Genomic DNA, 9,566 nt, shown 5'->3' on the forward strand with positions numbered 1-9,566 from the left:
TGAACAGGGTTCCCGAGACACCAAACGGGCGCCCGGTACACCGTGCCACGGTGTATCTACCGCATCACAGCCCACCCCTCGGGTCAGCGCTGCCCACGGCCTCCAACACATATCCTACAAACACCAGAAACTAGTTGCAACTCCTGGACAGAGAACAAGGGTGATTAAGAAGCCGAGAGGGTCCATTGGTTCGGGCCCAATGTGTGGTAGTAGCTGTTTCATGGATCACAAACATAGAACTCAGTTCCTGAGGACGGTTGCAATGAGACAACCCACCATGTACTCCTACATGGCCTCTCACCGCTACCTTTACCAAATCGTGTTCACACACTTAGCTCACACACAGTAGGACATGTTCACACACCTCTGATTCATCCCTGATGAATCAGACCTGACTCAACTCTAAGCAGTAGCAGGCATGACAAACAAGCATGAATGAGTAGGCACAACAGGGCTCAAACAACTCCTACTCATGCTAGTGGGTTTCATCTATTTACTGTGGCAATGACAGGTCATGCAGAGGACAAAAGGGGTTCAGCTACCGCAGCAAGTACAGTTGAATCGTTGTTGTCCTAATGCATTAAAAGAGAGCAGGAGCGAGAGGGTGGGATTATATCAGAATGAACAAGGGGGTTTTGCTTGCCTGGCACTTCTGAAGATAATATAGCTCTTCATCGGTGTCATCGAACTCATCGTCGGAACACGTCTATCGAGAGGGGGCAAATACCGGCAACAGAGAAGAAATACAATCAATGCAATGCACAATATGATGCATGATCATGACATGGCAATATGCTGTGATTTGGGCTAATGCAGCTAAGAACAGGAAGGTTTGAGCTTATTTGAACCAAAGATTCAAATTCAAACTCAAACTATGAATTCATAAAGTGCATTATCATGTTTTGATATGAACAGCAAGTTTAAGTAGCTTAAACATGCATGAAACAAGTGCAGATGGATAGATTGGATTTTTCTGATCATTTTTCATATATAAATTATTTCATTCTGAGTTACGGTTAAATTTCTATGAATTTTAGAAGTTTAGAGCATTTTCTGGATTTTCCTGTATAAAAATAAATCCAGAAATAAGTTATTGCCTCAGCAGTGCGTCAGGGTGACGTCAGAGGTCAACGGGGACGTCCAGGTCAAACTGACCAGTGGGTCCCGCGTGTTAGCAATTAATTAGACTACCTAATTTTAGTTAAACTAATCTGGTTAGTTAGCAGGGGGGGTCCCACTTGTCATTGACTCAGGGGAGTCAGCTTGGGCCCACACCGTCAATGTCAACAGTCAAACCCGCCGGTCAGCGGGTCAACGCCTGCCGGCCTTTAGCCGCCGGCGAGGCCAGACGCGGCGGCGTGCTGCGGAATCCGCCCACAGGGCGCCGTTTAGCAAGCGAAGCACAACTACGGGATGCGGACGCTCGTCCGCATCCAACCGTGGTGGTGGCACGGCCGGGGAGCGGCCGGAGTGGTGCCGGCGACGAGCTCGGCGGCGGCCGAAGCTCGGGTGCAAGTGGGGATGGGGCTGCGGTGCGCAAACAAGCGCGGCGAGGTGCCACGGAGGCTCTACGCGATGCGGGGAGCGCGTTGGGTGCGTGCCCGCGACCAAATGGTCACCGGAGCATCACCGGCGACGAGTGCGGGCGGCGGCGCGTCCGGGTGAGTGCGGTGTGGTCGCTACGGTGCGCGGCAGAGCGAATGGAGAGGGGGAGGATAGGCACAAGCTCACGGTGATCGTCGTGGGGTGGACGGCGAGCTTAGGGGATGACCGGAGCAAACAGGGCGGCGATGGCGATCTCGGCGGACCGAGGTTGAAGAAGATGGCGTGGCCGGCTTTCGAGGGCATCTGGCGGGGCGTGGCTCGGTGAGGAGGTTGAGGACAAAGTGGCGGAGCTTCTGGGCGCGTCGGAGAGGCGAGGGGGGAGCGGTGGCTGCGGTGGTGGCGAGCGGCGTCGGCGGTTGCGCTCGGGCACGAGAGGGAGAGAAAACAGAGGAGGGGAGAGGCACGGGAGAGAGTGAGGGGGGTCAGGGGGTTCCAGAGTGGCGCCGAGGAGGCTTCGAGGCGCCTCGGTGAGGCAGGCAAGGAGGGAGGTGGCGTGGCGAGCTCGGTGGCATCGCGGTGTCCCTCCTCTGCCTACTGGCACGAGGAGGAAGGCGACAGGGAGCCAGGCGGTGGTGGGCTGGGCCGGAACAGGAGCTGGGCCGGCTGGGCTGCCAGGTGAGCGCCAGGTAAGTTCTCTCTCTCTCTGGTTTCTCTATTTCAATTTTTGTTTTCTATTATTCTGCAACTCTGTGACTTTATTAAAATTACTAGACCAAACCCAAAAATCATGAAACTGATCAATGCCACTGTTTGAAATATAACCAACAGCAAACATTTTAGTTTATGATTATTTGAGCATTTAAAATATTTAATAGCATTTAAATGCCCTAATGCAAATACTATAAGATTTAATTTAGAGCCCAAATATGTCATGGAAAAAATATGCAACACCCCTGGTTATGTCTCCAGCATTTTCCAGAAATGATGAACATTTTTTAAAGCCATTTGGATTCACTGAAAAATATTTTAGTTGAACCTAGTTGAATTCATTTGGTGCTAGGGTATAGGCAATCCCCATTTCAAGCTTCATAAAATTTAAACATGATGCATGGATACTAATGCAAAGACAAGCAAGGCCTGAACTGGGGATGTGACAACTCACCCCCACTAAACAAGAATCTCGTCCCGAGATTCAAGCATAGGGTAAGATGAAGGGGGATCGCAAGCTAACATAATCTTCACGATCCAGGTGGCACTTCAAAGAACGTTGATTCGATCACCATCATTGTCTTGAAGTCTTGCTCTGAGAACTCCTGCCAACATGACATGGAGAGAAGAAGGAGACTCTAGAAGGGTCGATCTTCTCGAAGATCGAACAACTCAGGATTAACTCACGGAATGAGACATAGTAACATCTCTCGAGCTGAGAGACGAAGCATTCATCCAAAGAAATGGTGTGGAACAGATGTCGAAGGTTCACTAGGTAGACAACAATCCCGCCTTAAGAGGGTGGTCATGGGTTGTCAACGTAGCGAAGAGCTGAGTTGTCATGATACCATAACGAGACACCTTAGGGATGGTGACTCGTAGATATATCCCCTTAAGTGGCAAAAAGAATTACCTTTGATTCAGAGATCATTGAAACTCTTTATACCAGCCTAAAGAAAATCACAATCGATCATTTGACCGAAAGAATGACATTCTCGGGCCAGAATGGATTATGTGGATTACCTTGTTGAAGACAACACAAGGGATGATTTTGCTTATTATCGGAAATGAATGGGACCCATGGTAGGACCACCTCTGAAGATGATCCTAAACAACAATTGCTGACAAGGGCGATCCAAGGGAGATTGGCACAAGGCGGTGCAAGCTGGGAACAAAATGCAATTGTCGGAAATGTTCCAACCATCATATCTGCCTGAGATTCAGATCTGGTTGGTGTCAGGATATCCAGACTCATCGAGTCTAGGAAGAAAAATGAAAGTTTGCAACACCAATCAACGAGGCGATGTTGCGAGATTCTCGGGAAATGGACTACGGTAGTAAGCTCCAAAACATGAGCTGGTTCTGCTACACACATGTGAACACGCTGTCTCAGACAAGCATGACCACGCGGTAGTCTTATAATAAAACACTACCGAGTTCAGGAGGGGAACCATCATCGAGGATAACGGAATCTTGTACAAATCCGTCTGGTACCTTCAGGACTAGCACGTAGAACTTATTATCCTTGAACAAAACAATCAGTGGCTTGGTGTGCTAGGGACACATGTGGAATGAAGGTTGCAAATCTCCAACCCACAGAATACTTCGCACGTATGCATGACCGGTTTGGGATGATTCCAAAGGAAGCAACATTGACTTTCTCGAATCCACGGCTGCAACTTGCATCAAATGCACATGAACTGGAGGAAGTCACTTCTTACATCCGAACATATACTTCATGGGCTAGCATGAAGAAATGCTTTCAAAAGTTTCCAACACCAACTTAATGTTCAACGAAATCACGGAGAAGATAACAATGTTGCTGATGGGCTCAACAACAATTCATCTAGGCTTCCATATAAATGGAATTCCATAATTATGAGATCAATTGATAGTATTGGTCAGACCAAAGGATATAGTGGTGTATGCTCGAGGGATCAACCATGAGTAAGGCAACATTAAGAACATCGTTGGTTCTGATTTGATTTGAGGATAGACCACACTCAAATCAAAGCTTTGGTAAGACAATAGGTCCAACAACTGGTCACGAGGATCAATCGATGAAGATATCATCTTTCTTCAACACACATGCAAGATATCCCTTAAGATGAACTAAATCAGACAAGCTTCCATCTTCTAACTCTCCAAGTTGTTGTTTAGCTTGACCAAACAACTCAGGGGTATGCAACACAGATTCTTGTAGAAGGGGTGGTTTATATGAAACCAACTTGATCACGAGCTCAACATAACAGTCGGGTGACGACCTGATGATACTTTCGAGAAGATAATCGAAAAATCACGAACCACTGATATGTTACTAAGCTCGAGAGCAATCTTGCTTTTCAGGGCAAGACGATATGATCAAATGAGCGAGGGATTGCCAAAATCCTAACTCAACGACCGAAGAGTGCACCGGAAATAGGGACTAGGTAGCACACTCAATCTTAGGGTGATGATTCAATAATCAACACGCTAAGAATGAGGTTATCGTCCATTTAACTACTAAGCAACGGAGTTGCTAGCAATATTGATTTCACACACCATGATTCACTCGTCGGCATTCCGGTTACAATAACATGGAACCGAGGAATGAAAATGATGGCGAGAAGTATCACTGCGTCAAGAATTCATAAGAGGTGGTGCAATTCTCATGACAATCCTGACATAAAGAAGGTAATACTCCAAGGTAGAACAGACCAGAAGTTGGATTGGCATTTTGATCTGCAGAGTATGACTACTTTGACCCAATCCTAGATATGGATGAGGTACTGGAGTTCATTTCTCCTAGTCATTCTGGAATAGAATGGCTTGACGGACCACAGGGATAATAGGCATCGATAAACATGAATGCACGACTACTCCTGACTATCAATTGGTAGACGTTGGTTAGAATACAACTAAAGGGGAACAACTCAAAAGAACATATGATTTTCTGAGTTGTGGATGCATGGATTAGCATGTCGAATCAAGTTTAACAGGTTTCTTCCGGATAATCCATGCAGAATAGTAGAACTGGCAGAGTCGCAATATAGAATGGAGAACTCATTGGGAGTACTCCTGTTGTGATCTTTTGATCCAACAAACTTCTGCCATATGTGGTTCATAGTATTTGGAAGAAGGAAATACCACAGACCTCGAGGACTAATGCAAAGGTTACTAATATCCTAAAGGAACGAGCAAAGACTATCAACATGAGGTAAGTAGGGTGAGTCTCGGGTTCAAACCCAGGAATAGAATGACTACTAACTAAATAGCATCATAGGATGCTTTCAAGAATGCTGGCCAGAATGATCACACTGGGAACACATAACATGGCTAAATTACTAGGTGACTCCCTAAAACACCTAGGGTCATAATAATAGCTCCAACATATATGTCAAGGCAATAAATTACCTCAATGCACCGGTTAGTGTGCTTACTCTGACCATAAGGACATCGGGAACGGAAAGAAAGGATTTGCAAATGCATCAGACTATTCAGAAACCTGGGATGACTCGGACATCATAACGGCTGTAAATGCTTAGAAAAGATTTGAGACATTCACAAAAATGGTGGCATAACCACTCAGAAGCACAATATCAAGGTTTCGAGATCAACAGTTAACATACAAAAGTAGTAGGAACTGGACTGAGGCTTAAATCCAACAATCTTATAAGTCTATGGATTAGTAACACGTGATCCTGATAGAAAGAAGAGAAAGCCTAGTTCCTTAACCCCATAGAAAAGATAGGGTGACTCAGATCAGAAGGGCATAAGATATAAGTAGTAAAAAGAGCCTTACGTTCCATCCCACAATCAATTCCCTTATATAACTAAAGCATTTCTAGACTCAACTTCGACCAGTTTGGCTTGGTAATCCTACAGGCAGTCAGGCTCTGATACCAAAGCTGTCAGGACCCCGAATCAATGCCACATCGATCTAGCATGTAACACCTCATATCACTTTGCGGCCTCACACACGGTATTCCCATGGGTGTCGCCTTACCTTTGCCCAGGACTGTTTGCGCCTTTTGGCACACGTATATGACAGTGTCGCTAGCATCCATATGATAAGGAGCCCGGGCTGACATGGCTAGTCGTAAACCCAATGTGGCACAAACTTACAGGGACAGGCATCCATGACCCAACATCGAACGTGTCGGTTATCAGCGAGTGAATCCAGGCTGTAGCACTGGGCTAGCAGGACTCCGGTGAACCGGGCTGTAGCGGGCTAACAGGACTCCGGTATTCATCGCGTGACATTTCCCCGAAGGGACAGACACAAGAACGAAGAAGGACACATGCCGGCCAGCCTAAGTGTTCCGGAGCAGTATCAAGCTACCATGGCTCATTGGAAACACTAGGAGGCATTTCCCGGTAAGAGAGGCTACTAAGGATAAACAACTAGATAGTCAGATCCCACACATACCAAGCATTTCAATAACATACACACAATATGCTCGATATGTGCAAATACAACATGGCATCACAACATGACTCTACAACTCAAGCATTTTATTCAATAGGCTCCGAGGAGCGAGATATTACAAACATGGGTCTCACGACCCAACATTCAGAGCATACAAGTCAAAGCACAAGCGGAAGCTTAACATGTCTGAGTACAGACATTTACAAATGAAAAAGGCTGAGAAGCCTGACTATCTACCAGATCCTGCCGAGGGCACAAGATCGTAGTTGAGGTATCAAGCTAAACGTCGAAGTCCACGCGGAACTACTAGTGAGACTGAAGTCTCTCTGCAAAAACATAAAATAGGCAAACGTGAGTACAAATGTACCCAGCAAGACTTACATCAGAACTAACTACATATGCATCATTATCAACAATGGGGGTGGTGGGGTTTAACTGCAGCAAGCCAGCTTTGACTCGGTGGCTATCCTGAACTATGACTACAAGTAACTCTTTTGAGGTGGCGCACACAAGTCCACATATTCACCATATCAATACACCACTATGGATCCGCTCCCGTCTCCCTACGAGAACGCCATCCATAGCACTCACGCTTATCTTGCGTATTTTAGAGTATCCACTTTCACTTGTCTATGAACTGTACAGGCAACCGAGAAGTCCTTTTCCGCGGACACGGCTATTCGAATAGATGATGTTAACCCTGCAGGGGTGTACTTCTTCACAAACGCTCTCACCACTTACCGCCGTTTACACGACATGTACTCGGCAACCTTCAAGCGAAGCCCAACGAGGGTGTCGGCCATGACCTACCTAAACACTCAAGTCTCTAGTCCAGGTTTATCGCCTATTCGGGTTCCATCTGCGAGGAGATCCGGCCGGGGTTTCGCTCACAGCCCCAAACGATGTGAACAGGGTTCCCGAGAAACCAAACGGGCGCCCGGTACACCGTGCCACGGTGTATCTACCGCATCACAGCCCACCCCTCGGGTCAGCGCTACCCATGGCCTCCAACACATATCCTACAAACACCAAAAACTAGTTGCAACTCCTGGACAGAGAACAAGGGTGATTAAGAAGCCGAGAGGGTCCATTGGTTTCGGGCCCAATGCGTGGTAGTAGCTATTTCATGGATCACAAACACAGAACTCAGTTCCTGAGGACGGTTGCAATGAGACAACCCACCATGTACTCCTACATGGCCTCTCACCGCTACCTTTACCAAATCGTGTTCACACACTTAGCTCACACACAGTAGGACATGTTCACACACCTCTGATTCATCCCTGATGAATCAGACCTGACTCAACTCTAAGCAGTAGCAGGCATGACAAACAAGCATGAATGAGTAGGCACAACAGGGCTCAAACAACTCCTACTCATGCTAGTGGGTTTCATCTATTTACTGTGGCAATGACAGGTCATGCAGAGGATAAAGGGGTTCAGCTACCGCAGCAAGTACAGTTGAATCGTTGTTGTCCTAATGCATTAAAAGAGAGCAGGAGCGAGAGGGTGGGATTATATCGGAATGAACAAGGGGATTTTGCTTGCCTGGCATTTCTGAAGATAATATAGCTCTTCATCGGTGTCATCGAACTCATCGTCGGAACACGTCTATCGAGAGGGGGCAAATACCCGCAACAGAGAAGAAATACAATCAATGCACTGCACAATATGATGCATGATCATGACATGGCAATGTGCTGTGATTTGGGCTAATGCAGCTAAGAACAGGAAGGTTTGAGCTTATTTGAACCAAAGATTCAAACTCAAACTCAAACTATGAATTCATAAAGTGCATTATCATGTTTTGATATGAACAGCAAGGTTAAGTAGCTTAAACATGCATGAAACCAGTGCCGATGGATAGATTGGATTTTTCTGATCATTTTTCATATATAAATTATTTCATTCTGAGTTACGGTTAAATTTCTATGAATTTTAGAAGTTTAGAGCATTTTCTGGAATTTCCTGTATAAAAATAAATCCAGAAATTAGTTATTGCGTCAACAGTGCATCAGGGTGATGTCAGAGGTCAATGGGGACGTCCAGGTAAAACTGACCAGTGGGTCCCGCGTGTCAGCAATTAATTAGACTAACTAATTTTAGTTAAACTAATCTGGTTAGTTAGCAGGGGGGTCCCACTTGTCATTGACTCAGGGGAGTCAGCTTGGGCCCACACAGTCAACGTCAACGGTCAAACCCGCCGGTCAGTGGGTCAAAGCCTGCCGGCGTTTAGCCGCCGGCGAGGCCAGACGCGGCGGCTTGCTGCGGAATCCGCCCATAGGGCGCCGTTTCGCACGCGAAGCACAGCTACGGGATGCGGACGCTCGTCCGCATCCAACCGTGGTGGTGGCACGGCCGGGGAGCGGCCGGAGTGGTGCCGGCGACGTGCTCGGCGGCGGCCGAAGCTCGGGTGCAAGTGGGGATGGGGCTGCGGTGCGCAAACGAGCGCGGCGAGGTGCCACGGAGGCTCTACGCGATGCGGGGAGCGCATTGGGTGCATGCCCGGGACCTAATGGTCACCGGAGCATCACCGGCAACGACTGCGGGCGGCGGCGCGTCCGGGTGAGTGCGGTGTGGTCGCTATGGTGCGCGGCAGAGTGAATGGAGAGGGGGAGGATAGGCAGAAGCTCACGATGATCGTCGTGGGGTGGACGGCGAGCTCGGGGGATGACCGGAGCAAACGGGGTGGCGATGGCGATCTCGGCGGACCGAGGTTGAAGAAGATGGCATGGCCGGCGTTCGAGGGCATCCGGCGGGGCGTGGCTCGGTGAGGAGGTCGAGGACAAAGTGGCGGAACTTTTGGGCACGTCGGAGAGGCGAGGGGGGGCGGTGGCTGCGGTGGTGGCGAGCGGCATCGGCGGTTGCGCTCGGGCGCGAGAGGGAGAGAAGACAGAGGAGGGGA

This window comes from Triticum dicoccoides, chromosome 7B (assembly GCF_002162155.2).
Source record: "Triticum dicoccoides isolate Atlit2015 ecotype Zavitan chromosome 7B, WEW_v2.0, whole genome shotgun sequence".
NCBI lineage: Eukaryota > Viridiplantae > Streptophyta > Magnoliopsida > Poales > Poaceae > Triticum > Triticum dicoccoides.